At 40.5% G+C, this 12,046-nt stretch overlaps 1 protein-coding gene across 1 annotated transcript in view; it reads left to right on the forward strand.

The window, feature by feature from the left end:
• The window catches only part of tmx1 (thioredoxin-related transmembrane protein 1), a 49,235-nt gene that overhangs the window by 9,054 nt on the left and 28,135 nt on the right, over positions 1 to 12,046 (forward strand). Inside the window, exon 2 of the mRNA XM_015350760.2 lies at positions 1,111 to 1,180. The gene's annotated coding sequence lies outside the window, so the exon portion shown is untranslated. The remainder of the gene's footprint in view (positions 1 to 1,110; positions 1,181 to 12,046) is intronic.

The raw sequence follows: 12,046 nt of genomic DNA on the forward strand, positions 1-12,046 counted from the left end.
GTTTGTGACTTGAAGCTCTATGAATGGAGCAGATAATCACTTGGGGGTACATAGGTCTCAGATTTCACATTTAAGTTTCGCAGGCCTTTTTTATTCATTTTAAACCTGACAAGGCAGTAACTGCACCTTTATGTCAGTGCAATTAAAAAAAAAGCAACTAATGGCAATCAATTGTTAAATTAAGAAACTACTTTCTAGAAATTCGGACAATATGTCAATTATCAAATGTTGATTTAATTTGGGGAGTTCTGGTAACTGAACATTTGTATGAAATTGTTCACTGCTTTATTCCCCACCTTCAAAATTCAGTCCTTCTAGAGCCAGTACTGACTGGGAAATGCTTCTGTCATGCAAGGGTTGGGTTATCTAGCTCATTTGTCACAGCTGACCAAAATTGTCCTGGTCCTCAAGGCCACAATTTCAAGCAGCCAGTGCATCTAACCTGCATGCCTTTGAACTGGAGGGAAAAATCAGAGAATGAGGGGAAAACCCATGCAAACGTGGGGAGGAGATACAGACTCTGCACTCACTGGCACCCAAGGCCAGTATCACAAATGGGCCCCTGGAATGGAGGAGGGGCAATGCGAATCCACCACATCACTGAGTTGCTCAGACTTGGAATTCTTCTGAAAATACTAATTTATAAATCCGGTTACGTTTACGTGCATCAAATGTATCTGAAATTGTCAATCGGAGTGCCCAGAGTAGTTCTTGTGAGAAGTAGACAGCTGTAATGGGAGCAAGTGTCAGTGCCCCACTGGTGCAACACAGACAGCCATAAGGCCCTATACCCCAGGCATATGTGCTGTTATGGGTTTTTACTACCCACAGGCCACCAGGAATGTAGCACTATAGCCCTGAAGCAATAAAGTGTGAAATTTATTTCAGTCGCAGCTGTGGTAAAGCCACAGAAGCCTTTCATATGTGGAATCATGAAGGACATGTCCAAAACCTTCTTTTACAATGTTTTTGATTATATCAGAATTGACCTTTTCTAATAACACACATAGCCGCCTCGAAATCTATATGTATCCTTGAAAAACTATAACTAAAACTTGATTTAAAAAAGAAATGCAAGTGTATGTTGAGTTTGTTTAATTTAAATTTCAGTTTCTTCCATCATGAAGACAGTCAAGGCAAGTGGGAAAGTTGCTGTGACCCCCTAGGAAGAAAACATACCGTAAGTATGTGTTACCAAAAATAGTGTTCTTCATTGGTAGAAAGAATGGCAAAACGTGCAGTAGTTTGAGAGGTTCTAAAAGAAGTGGCTTATTATTCCCTCAGGAGGATTTTACCCAGCAGCCATTTCACCCTGCAGCTCACCACTGACAGCCCACTGAAGCTACTGTACAGTACAGTAGGTAGGTGGGAGCCTGAGCTGTACTTGGATGGGAGACCTCCTGGGAAAAACAAAAGCTGGAAGTGGGGCCAGTAGGGGCCGCTCACCCTGCGGTCTGTGTGGGTCCTAATGACCCAGTATAGTGTCGGGGACACTATACTGTAAAAAGGCGCCATCCTTTGGATGAGATATAAAACCAAGTCAGGACTCTCTGTGGTCATTATAAATCCTAGGGCATTTCTCCAAAAGAGTAGGGGTGTTACCCCAGTCTCCTGGCCAAATTTCCCATCAGCCTTTACCAGTCATGGCCTCCTAATAATCCCCATCTATGAATTGACTTCATCACTCTGTTCTCCCCACTGATAGCTGATGTGTGGGGAGCATACTGTGCGCACTATGGCAGCCAGCAGCCATATCACCCTGCAACTCACAACTGGCAACCCACTGAAGCTAAGCAGGTGTGAGCCTGGTCAGTACCTGGATTAGAGACCTCCTGGGAAGAACTAAGGTTGCTGCTGGAAGAGGTGTTAGTGGGGCCAGCAGGGGGCGCTCACCCTGCTGTCCATGTGGGTCTTAATGCCCCTGTATGGTGATGGGGACACTGTACTGTGAACAGGCGCCATCCTTCGGATGAGACGTAAAACCGAGGTCCTGACTCTCTGTGGTCATTAAAAATCCCAGGGTGTTTCTCGAAAAAAGTAGGGGTGTAACCCCGGCATCCTGGCCAAATTTCCCCTTGGCCCTTTACAATCATGGCCTCCTAATAATCCCCATCTATGAATTGGCGTCATTAATCTGCTCTCCTTCCCACTGATAGCTGATGTGTGGTGAGCGTTCTGGCGCACTATGGCTGCCGTCGCATCATCCAGGTGGATGCTGCACATTGGTGGTGGTGGAGGGGAGTCCCCATTACCTGTAAAGTGCTTTGAGTGAAGTGTCCAGAAAAGGGCTTTATAAGTGTTAGCAGTTATTATTATAATTAAATTATTATAATTAAAATTACAATTGTCAGGACCCTGGTTTTAAGGTTGTCACTCTGCCATCATTTTGGGGGTATTAGTTGGCTATTTTATTCCAGAGGAAAGAGTGTCATCTACTTGTCCACCAACACCACTTATAGCAATCCAGTCTCTCCTAGTTTCTGAGATCTGACGAATACGGATACAAAGTGAAATGATGTCATCATATCCAGACCCATGGCGTGAGGTTTTCCTCAATGGCAGAGATGGCCATTACTCATCATACTGACTGGCAGCATAGCTGTTGTTTTTGGGCAGCTCTTTCTGTATACCACTGAGGTGCTAACTGTTTAAATTGCAAAGTGAGACAACCACATGAGCAAGTGAACCACAACGCAACGCTAATCTATCAGACCTCTTAAAGCTGGGCTGTCCCGTAAGTCAGAGAGAGAGAGAGAGGGGACCTCACAAGAAAATTAATTTCCTACAAACAGTATTCCTAATTGAGAGATTGGGGTCTTGGCAACGGAGGGTCACTCTGACGTCTTCAGTTGTAGACGAGGATCTTGACAGGGGGAGAAGGTAGCCATGGCAACCCTCTCACCCAAAGTACAGTTTTAAAACTGATGCCATCTGCTTTTTATAATTCTGCAGCATGAGACCTGCTTTTCACAGCTGCATATCTCTCTGTGCTAAATAACACACACCATTCATACAGTATTTTAGCACATTTACTTTCTTTGAGAACAGGGTAAGCTGATGCAAATTATTCACATTTCTTTATTGATATTTCTCTGCTTTCAAAGAATCTATGCCTGAGATTTGCTATTTAAGAGTGTTCAATATACACTGTGCTCTTGTGTCTTTGGAATAAAGATCATCATAGGAAGCTGTTAATAAAATCAGCAAAAGCTTTAATGTATGAGCTTCCACCACTATGTTAAAAATATACAACTCTACAATTTTTTATTGCATCATCCCTGGTAAGACATTCTAGAGTGCTTTGAATAATTAAAAAGTAAAACTGCTATGAATGCTATTCTTTTTGTGAAGAAAATAAATGCACCTGTTTTTCTTTGGGGTTTCTTTGCATCCTCTTGTCTGGTCTTGGTGTCTTAGAACTAAAGGAAGACATTATAAAGTGTATCAGAATGTTTCTTTTTTCATGAAACTGAAGATTGGCTATTGTAAATAGACTTTTCAATAGGATAGCAACACTAAGCCTGCATTAGGCTTTAATGATCATAAGGTTAAGATAGTTTAAAGAGAGACATTAAAGAGAGCTTATCAAATGTATAGTATATTATTTGTTATATCAGCATCATTGTGGAACCTCCTTCACATACCAGTGGTGTATGATCATATCCTAAACAGAAGCTTAATTGGAGAATACTAACAGTATCACTCACAGAAAAAAACAGATGATGCAGACTGGGAGAGCTGGAGAGGTTGTGCATGGAGGAGTGATCAAATATCTCTCATGAGTAGTACAAGAAGCAGGGAATGAAAATCATTAGCAAAGCTTGTAACTGTTTTAAACAGATATTCTCCTTATAATTGCTATACAGTTATACAAGTACAGTATTTAGTTGAATATTTGCATTACATTAAAAAATAATTAATGTACACCTCTATTTTCTTGCTCAGTAGGCTTTGACTTACTGTTCATTAAGGGTATGATCACATTTAGAGGGTGCTGTACTAAGGACTCTAAATTAAAAAAATCATTAAATCACTAAAATCAGAACTTCACTGCTAACCCAACCAGGAGACTTCAGCTATCGGATAATATGTTGAGAAAGGTATGTGTAAGTGGGTAACATAGCTGTTGTATGTTGACTTCACAGAGTTGAATAGAGAAGCTTTATTCTTAGGGAAACTAGTGTTGGATTGTGCATCAGGGTGCACAGTTTAAAAAATGAAGGATCCTGTAATGGTGAGTTTAATGGGATTACAACAGTCTCCTGCATTATGTGCTTCTAATCTTTCTCTGTCACTGCTAGACCAACATCACTCCAATGGTACTTAATCATTTTTGACTTGACTCCAGTAATTATTTCTTGGTAGACGCTACTCAGAAGTGATTACAGCACTGTTTAAAATGCAAGTTTTGCAGAGTATAAGTCATATCTTATAAAAGTGCTGTTTGTGTTATTGGACAGCAGCCTTCTATTCCAAGCTCTTCAATACAGCATTGCACAGTTAGCACATTAGCCATTGCAAAGTCACAGTGGGCTATAATATTATATGTAGCACAGCAATTTGTACTTGATGCATTTTATAATATCCATGGTGTATGGGATTTACTGTTATACATTGGTATGTACTGTATGTTGTATGATGCTTTAATCCCACTGGGAACAATTGCAGAATAATGCATCTTGTAAACCTGTCCAATAGGATTAGAGATATAGACTTTGTTAAGCAGTGTTAGAAATTGGCATCTGTTGAAAAGACCATGCAACATTGACTTTGGGTGCCTGCTCTCCTTTGATATAACTGAATAATAGAACAAATGGAACATGTCACAATGTGAGATTGATGGGACTAAATTATTTTGTCATTAGGTTTGTTTTTAACTTTCAGCGCAAGCCAAGTTGAGCAAATCCTAATCCTGATCAGGCTATTGTTTGGTGATCAGTTATTGGCTGGTCTTGCTCTTCTGATGTATCTCGGGGTCACTGAGATGCAAAGAACGTTGCTATGCTGAAGTGCGTCACAGATTTTCATTGATCCTCCCCAGGCCCTTCAAGCAGCCTGACGTCATATAAAACACAAGGGCATTTCTCCGAAAGACACGCACTTTCCCCAACTGGGGCTACAGTATAGAGTGCTCCACAGTACTCCAGATTCTTGAGAAAGCACCATGTTTTTAAGAGAAAACCTGGGGGATTGTGAGAGAAGGAGGGAGAGCAGAGAATAGTTGTAATATTTGTTTTCCGATCTCATGAAAATTGCAAAATGTATTTGGACTCGACTCAGGGTATTTACAAACACAATTATAATTGTGGCTGAGTGTGTGAATACTTGCCTAGAGTCTATTTCACAGGGAACAAACGCAAATATGCTTATGCTTGTTTCATTTGCATAACTCGAACACTAAAGTCTTTGGAAGCTCAAGACAGTGGCATAAATTACACAACGGAGTGGACTCCAACACTCTGTTTAACAGCAGTAATGCAGTACAAATTATTAACAAGTCCAGAATAATGTTACAGAAATAATGTTAATACTAGAGGTACTTGAAATGTAATTTCCACATCAGGTCGACCAGGTGCACTGAGAAACTAATTTGGAAAAGATAGCCTAAAGATTTCATTGTAATGTAATAAACAATTCAAATGGCTAAACAGCCTTTAAGCTTCCTTTCACTTATCAGGCCATTTCATGGGACAGTGTCTGGGGTAATACAAAATTCTACCTCCAAAAGGAGGCAGGTATTTTAGAAAGATAGTTTCTAATTCTTCGTGTATGTTCTTCTTGGGCAGCTCTGTGGGCTGTTTGGAGAGTGTCAAGTTCTGGAACAAGGTCTCTTCCTGTCTTTTCATTATTCTAAATATGGAAATTCTCTGCTCACATTTAGCATGCCTGCTGGACCATGACTCTGGGCCTCTCACAGTGATAGAAACTCATCTAATTGGCTGGTCTGACCACAGCACAGACATTGCTGGAGTCTCTCCATTCTCTTGATATTGATTATATGGAATATGAACTCCAGGATCCATGGTGCCAACAGAGGGATGGTGAAGCTTGGAGTGCACCTGCTGACACAGTATTGCATTCAATTACTGTACATTGTAGGTGTTTGACTGTATTTTAGGGTTCCAAAATATGGCTAAGTGACAGGCTTTGTGTGAAGTAGGGTATGGTTATTTTAGGATTATATTTTGCTATGCTTGGAAAAACATAAAGTCTTCAAAAATGTCTTTTCAAAATGTAGTAGTGTAAACTATTAAGATGTTTTAGCTAATGGAAGAGATCTACCAATATACATACCTGTTACAAAATGTAGCTAATAAAATGGGCATATGAATGCACAACAATGAAACAAATGAACAAAATTAGCAAAGGGCAATGAAATATTGAAATTTGAGAGATCCATGGAAGAATTGGTCACAGTGAAAAGTAATGCATTCTTTCCTGACTATAACGAAGGACGGTGCTATGGGGGTCTTTCATAATCCTTATTCACTTACCTCTTTCATCATTTTCATCATTTCATTTTGCATATTCACTTTCATGATTTAGCAGGATTTGTATTCACAATACTTTTGTCAATGTGTTGTATATTACCTGTTGTGCATCCATTTCCCTACTCTTCTGTTCATTCCGCCATTTTGTGTCAGTTTACAGATCCTGCCTCTTCTCTGGTTGAAATGGGGTCTTGCCTGTCCATCAGGAGAAGCCTCTCAGTCAGCCTTTGTCTCTGTCTCTGAATGAATTCTGTAGAGAAACTGGAGTTTTGTTGAATGTTTCTTTTTCTTTTTTGTTGTAAATAGAAAATAGTCAGTGGATTTGCATTTTATTATTGTGTCTTTTCTCTGTTTTATGAACTTTTATACCAAACCTAGACAGACTGTGTGGCAATTTAGTAACACTGAGTAATGTGCTTGTTTTATGTCTTTTTATTTTAATCGCTTTAATAATGTTGGTTAATGAAGCATGATCAGTAGCAGGATTCATTCTTTTTTAAATGTGTGATAAATACACGCAGAGCATCCAGTAGGTACAGTGTTGGACAAAATTAAAGTAACAGAATTGCATCTGATATTAGGAGATGCAACAGCAGTGGATAGATGCACACTATTTCAAAGTCTTCGTATGTGTTTAGGGGAGAATATTCAGAGCACGAAGATCTTGGTCATCCAATATTAATTTTCTAAGGGAGCAAACGCTCTAAGGCAGGTTTATAACTGATTTTATAGACATAGTAGAGTTAGGTCTCAAATGGATAGTCATCTCTTCTAGCTACAGATGTCTTGGCTACAGATTTGCTGGCTCCGCTGTGAGCAGAGGTATAGTTGTGGTCTATATGCTGCGATTTGAGTGTCAGCTCAGCTCTACTCCACTGCTCTCTGAGGAAGTGGCTCAGGGAATATAAATGGAAATGTCAAGAGAATGAAAACAAATGATGGTGTAAACCCTGAGACTGGCAGAAAGGAACCCTCTGAATGAAAAGAGCTTCATCCATTAATCCGGCACATCTTAACACAGAAACCGCTTTTCACTAAAGCCCCTCTTGAAGAAGAAAAATGATCTTTGTTTTTCAGGAAACTAGCTTTACAGTCATTTTAATTTTTAACTATTAACACTATTAACATTCTGAGGTATCATGTATGTTCAAGATGAGTTTTGTTGTATCTTTTATTTATATTTTTAACATGTACTTAGAACATACTGTATGTTCCATGCAAAATATCATTTTAATGAGAACTAAAAGAATCATTGTGCTTTATGCCAGATGAACTGTAACCTCAATCCAGTCATCACAATTTCCTATAAAAAAGCTCATTAGTTCCAACTCAGATTAAGGACAAAATCAATCTAATGGTGTGATTGTCACATGACCTTTCTGTGACACTCCTGTGCATTTCAGTCTCACTGCAAAGCATGGCCAGCTCTGCCCAGCTCCCCACCCCCATCTGAGGATGCTTACATTTTCCTTGGGGAATAAGCTTTGCCTTTAATTAATCATATTCTGAGAAGCCTAAGATTGCTGTTTTGTCCTTGCATTTAGCCATATACAAACACTTGCTGGCCATAAGCAATATGAAAATAGTCACTTCACATTATATTACAGAATCATCCTAATAGTCAACTGGCATTTGAGACTCAGTCTTAGTGTTTGAGGCATCAGGTTCTTTGCACTCTTCGTGCACCCTGTTTTCAGGACGGCAGTGCCTTTTCAGGGTGAAAATTGTGCTGATGAGTATATAGCTTCAGCACCACATCTGCAGACAGTGAACATTCAAAGATGAGCAGAAAAGACTGCTCCAGCATAATGTATATTTTGCGATACATTAAGTCTATGAAACGCTAAAAGTTTGTTTTGTTAATCAATGTCCACAAGTCTTTAAATGATTGCATGGGATTATTGTCTAATAAATGATCTCCCATTTGCCACTTACACCTCCCTCATTCTCCCTCTCTACCCCAGGACTCTGTTAGCTGCCAGGGAGCAAAGTGGGCTCACCTGCTCCTGGTACAGATATAATTTCAAAAGAGTTCTAAGGCAAAGACACTTTGTTGCCCCAGAGACATTGCTGCTGCCATCAAAATTGCATGTTCCCTAAGCCACCAAGGCAAATGCAGTGAAGTCTTGAGTGAGAGGTACTGTAGTTGGTGAGTAACTGATGCAGCTGTAGCACCTCTTGAACCGCACACTATTGCATATGCAGGGCCTGTTGCAGTACTGCAGGATAAAGATAAAAGGTTTCTTTCTTCGACCTCAAACTTCACCTAAAGGGCTTTCACAAATCCTGTCTGTAGTTTGAAGGCAGAAGGGGCTACTAACTCTCTCATCAAGAAGAGCCTGTTAGTTGAAGACATAAACGAATTAGGACTGAAGGAGCTTAGCCAACCCTAAATGTATTATTATCATTGGGTTTAAAATGAAATGGTGCATTCTATTCATAACTATGAAATAGGTAAATTTCATCTTAACCCATTGTGTTTTGGTATTTTCTAACCCAGTGCTGTTTAAATCCTTTGTTTTGCATAGTCTTAATGTCGCGCTGCAAGCCTTTGTCTGCTGTTGTTTGGCTGCTTCAGATTTGGACCACACAGATCTTACAAACAAAGCTAGATTTTGTCATCAAAATCTAGTCTAGGAAATGCACAAAGTGATGTGAGCCCAGTTTAACCGGGTAAAAGGCATCAGAATCAATTTCTCACCTTCAGTGAACTCCCAAAATCTACCAGCCATGGTGTTAGGTCCCCCCATAAGCAACAGAAAACCTTTATCACAGCTTTGGTAACAGGAAGCTGATGGAATATACTGTATAAAGCAAGGTGTCAATTTATATCTATAAAGCAAGCAAGCTTTGTGTAGATATTTAAAGCAGGGTGTTAATATGGAAAATGGCTTCGAAACATATACTCAGCTTTCTTCCACTCTCAAAAATCAGTTTGCCAGACAGGAAGACTATTATTACATTAACACAATTCATTGTGCCCTCTGCCCTCTACAGAAACAGTGGGGGCAGTAGGTCTTTGAAGAAGCCCTTGGCTCCACATTCAATCTCGGTGGAAATCCCAAATTGACACCACATCACCTCCTATCGATCCTGAATGCATGATAATTAATAGCTTTCTAGAGGAGGATCAACAGAGCAGACTAAGCCAGCCCCCTGAGGACTATTTCATTGACAAGAGACAATAAAGTTTAGTTTTGACTTTCAATACAAATTTTACCGCCACCCCACATATCTAAACTGTAAAACACACAAAAACACCAGACCAGTTTGGTGAACTCCACCAAATGTCCAGTTCCAATCACACACACAAGTTCAAGACACACACCAGCACTAGCCCCACACCAGTTGCTTGCTGGGATAGACCCCAGACCCTAGGCTGGGATAGAGCCGGCATTGGATGATGTAGTTAGAATGAATGTATGAACAATAATGCAACAACTTGTGTATGAGTTGGTCTTGTCTCTTTATGGTTTGCATGTAATAAAATGAAAGCTGTTCTCTAAAAAACATTCTTATAAATAAAATCTAGATAAACAAGCAGTTTGGGCACACCAAATCAATTTTTCTAGAAAAGATCGCTGTGCGGTTTTTCGTTTATACAAAACAGTGTCCTATTTTTTCTACCCTAATAAACAAATTTGTCTGCAAGGCTACAATGCTCCTGTAAAAAAAAAACAGCCCTGAGTGTTATTTCTGAGGAAGGGCTTCTAAAATGTAACACAGCCAAAGTAATCAGCTTCCACTTGTGTTTATGAAAATACCTACATAGTAAGCATTATGCAGAGTTAAGTCCTAGCTGTGACATGCTTTGTTTCTCGCCGTTTTCGAAGATGTATTCGATTTCTGCTTGGCACAGTGCAGTATTTAATATTTAATAAGTAGCCCATCACTGATTTTTAAAGAAATAGATGTGCCTGTATCTGTATGATTAAATATGCTAAATCCAGAATATACTCTATCTGCCTTTTTCTATAATGCTGTTGTGAGATGAACTGTAAGTTTAGTCGTGTTACCTATGTTGAGCCACTGCTGTAAGGAAGACAGCTGTTCTAGATAGTGGTGGCCAGCACAAAATTGTTAGAACACAAAATGTGTAACTGATCATAATTTGTAATGTACAATGTATAATTAAACATCCATTTAGCCAGAAAGTTGCTCTCATCAAGCGTAAGGTTGTGATAAAAATTGATCCGTCCATCAGCTAACCACTTTATCCAATATAGGGTGGCAGGGGAGCTGGAGCCTATCCTGGCAAGCTACGGGCATAAGGCAGGATACACCCTAGATGGGACACCAGACTGTCACATGGCACGTGTACAGACTCACACCAGGGCAGCTTTCCCACAGGCCAATTAACCCACCACTATAGCTTTGGAATGTGGGAGGAAACTGGAGCACCCGGAGGAAACCCACACATAGAAAGGGAGGACAAATTCCATGCGGATTGCACCCCAGGTCCAGAATTGAACCCTGGGCCCTAGAGTTTGCAAAGCAGCAATGCCAGCCACTGAACCACTGTTACTTGTTGACTCTTTGTTTACTTAAGGCTTCTTCCTTCTGCTGGAAGAGGTGTTAGTGGGGCCAGCAGGGGGCGCTCACCCTGCAGTCCATGTGGGTCCTAACGCCCCAGTATAGTGACGGGGACACTATACTGTAAACAGGCGCTGTCCTTCGGATGAGACGTAAAACCGAGGTCCTGACTCTCTGTGGTCATTAAAAGTCCCAGGGCGTTTCTCGAAAAGAGTAGGGGTGCAACCCCGGCTTCCTGGCCAAATTTCCCATTGGCCCTTACCAATCATGGCCTCCTAATAATCCCCATCTATGAATTGGCTTCATTACTCTGCTCTCCTCCCCACTGATAGCTGATCTGTGGTGAGCCTTCTGGCGCACTATGGCTGCCGTCGCATCATCCAGGTGGGGCTGCACACTGGTGGTGGTGGAGGGGAGTCCCCATTACCTGTAAAGTGCTTTGAGTGGAGTGTCCAGAAAAGCGCTATATAAGTCTAAGCAATTATTATTATTATTATTAATTATTCTGCTAAATGGACACCTACCTGAAGCACTGGGTTCTGGTCACCAGTTTAAAGGCAGGCCATACGCCAGGGATTCCCAGACATGGTCCTGGAGGAGAACACACCTGCTGGTGTTTGTCCTGGCGCAGCTCTCAGTGACACAATCGAGCCCCTAATTGATTTAATAATAGGATTAATTCAAACTGTTTGACTGTATTAATCTCTTATACATGACACAGATTGCCTATTAAGTATTGCATTTCATTAATACTGCAAAATACCAGAAGTTAAGGTAATCCAGTTAAGGCTTCAATAAGGTTTTTAAGTTCATGTGGAATACAAATTAGCATGTGTGTGGTTTTCCAGAATGAGAATTGTGAAAGTCCAGCCCTGCAATGACACACTGAAAGAACTGGACCTTTTTAGCCTCAAACAGAAAAGACCATGAGGAGACCAGATACTAGTATTCAAAGTTCTCAAAGACAGAATGATACAGGTGAAGAGAGGTGATTCCTGCCTTGTTGTTGACCTGGCATCCTT

This window comes from Lepisosteus oculatus, chromosome 8, assembly GCF_040954835.1.
Source record: "Lepisosteus oculatus isolate fLepOcu1 chromosome 8, fLepOcu1.hap2, whole genome shotgun sequence".
NCBI lineage: Eukaryota > Metazoa > Chordata > Actinopteri > Semionotiformes > Lepisosteidae > Lepisosteus > Lepisosteus oculatus.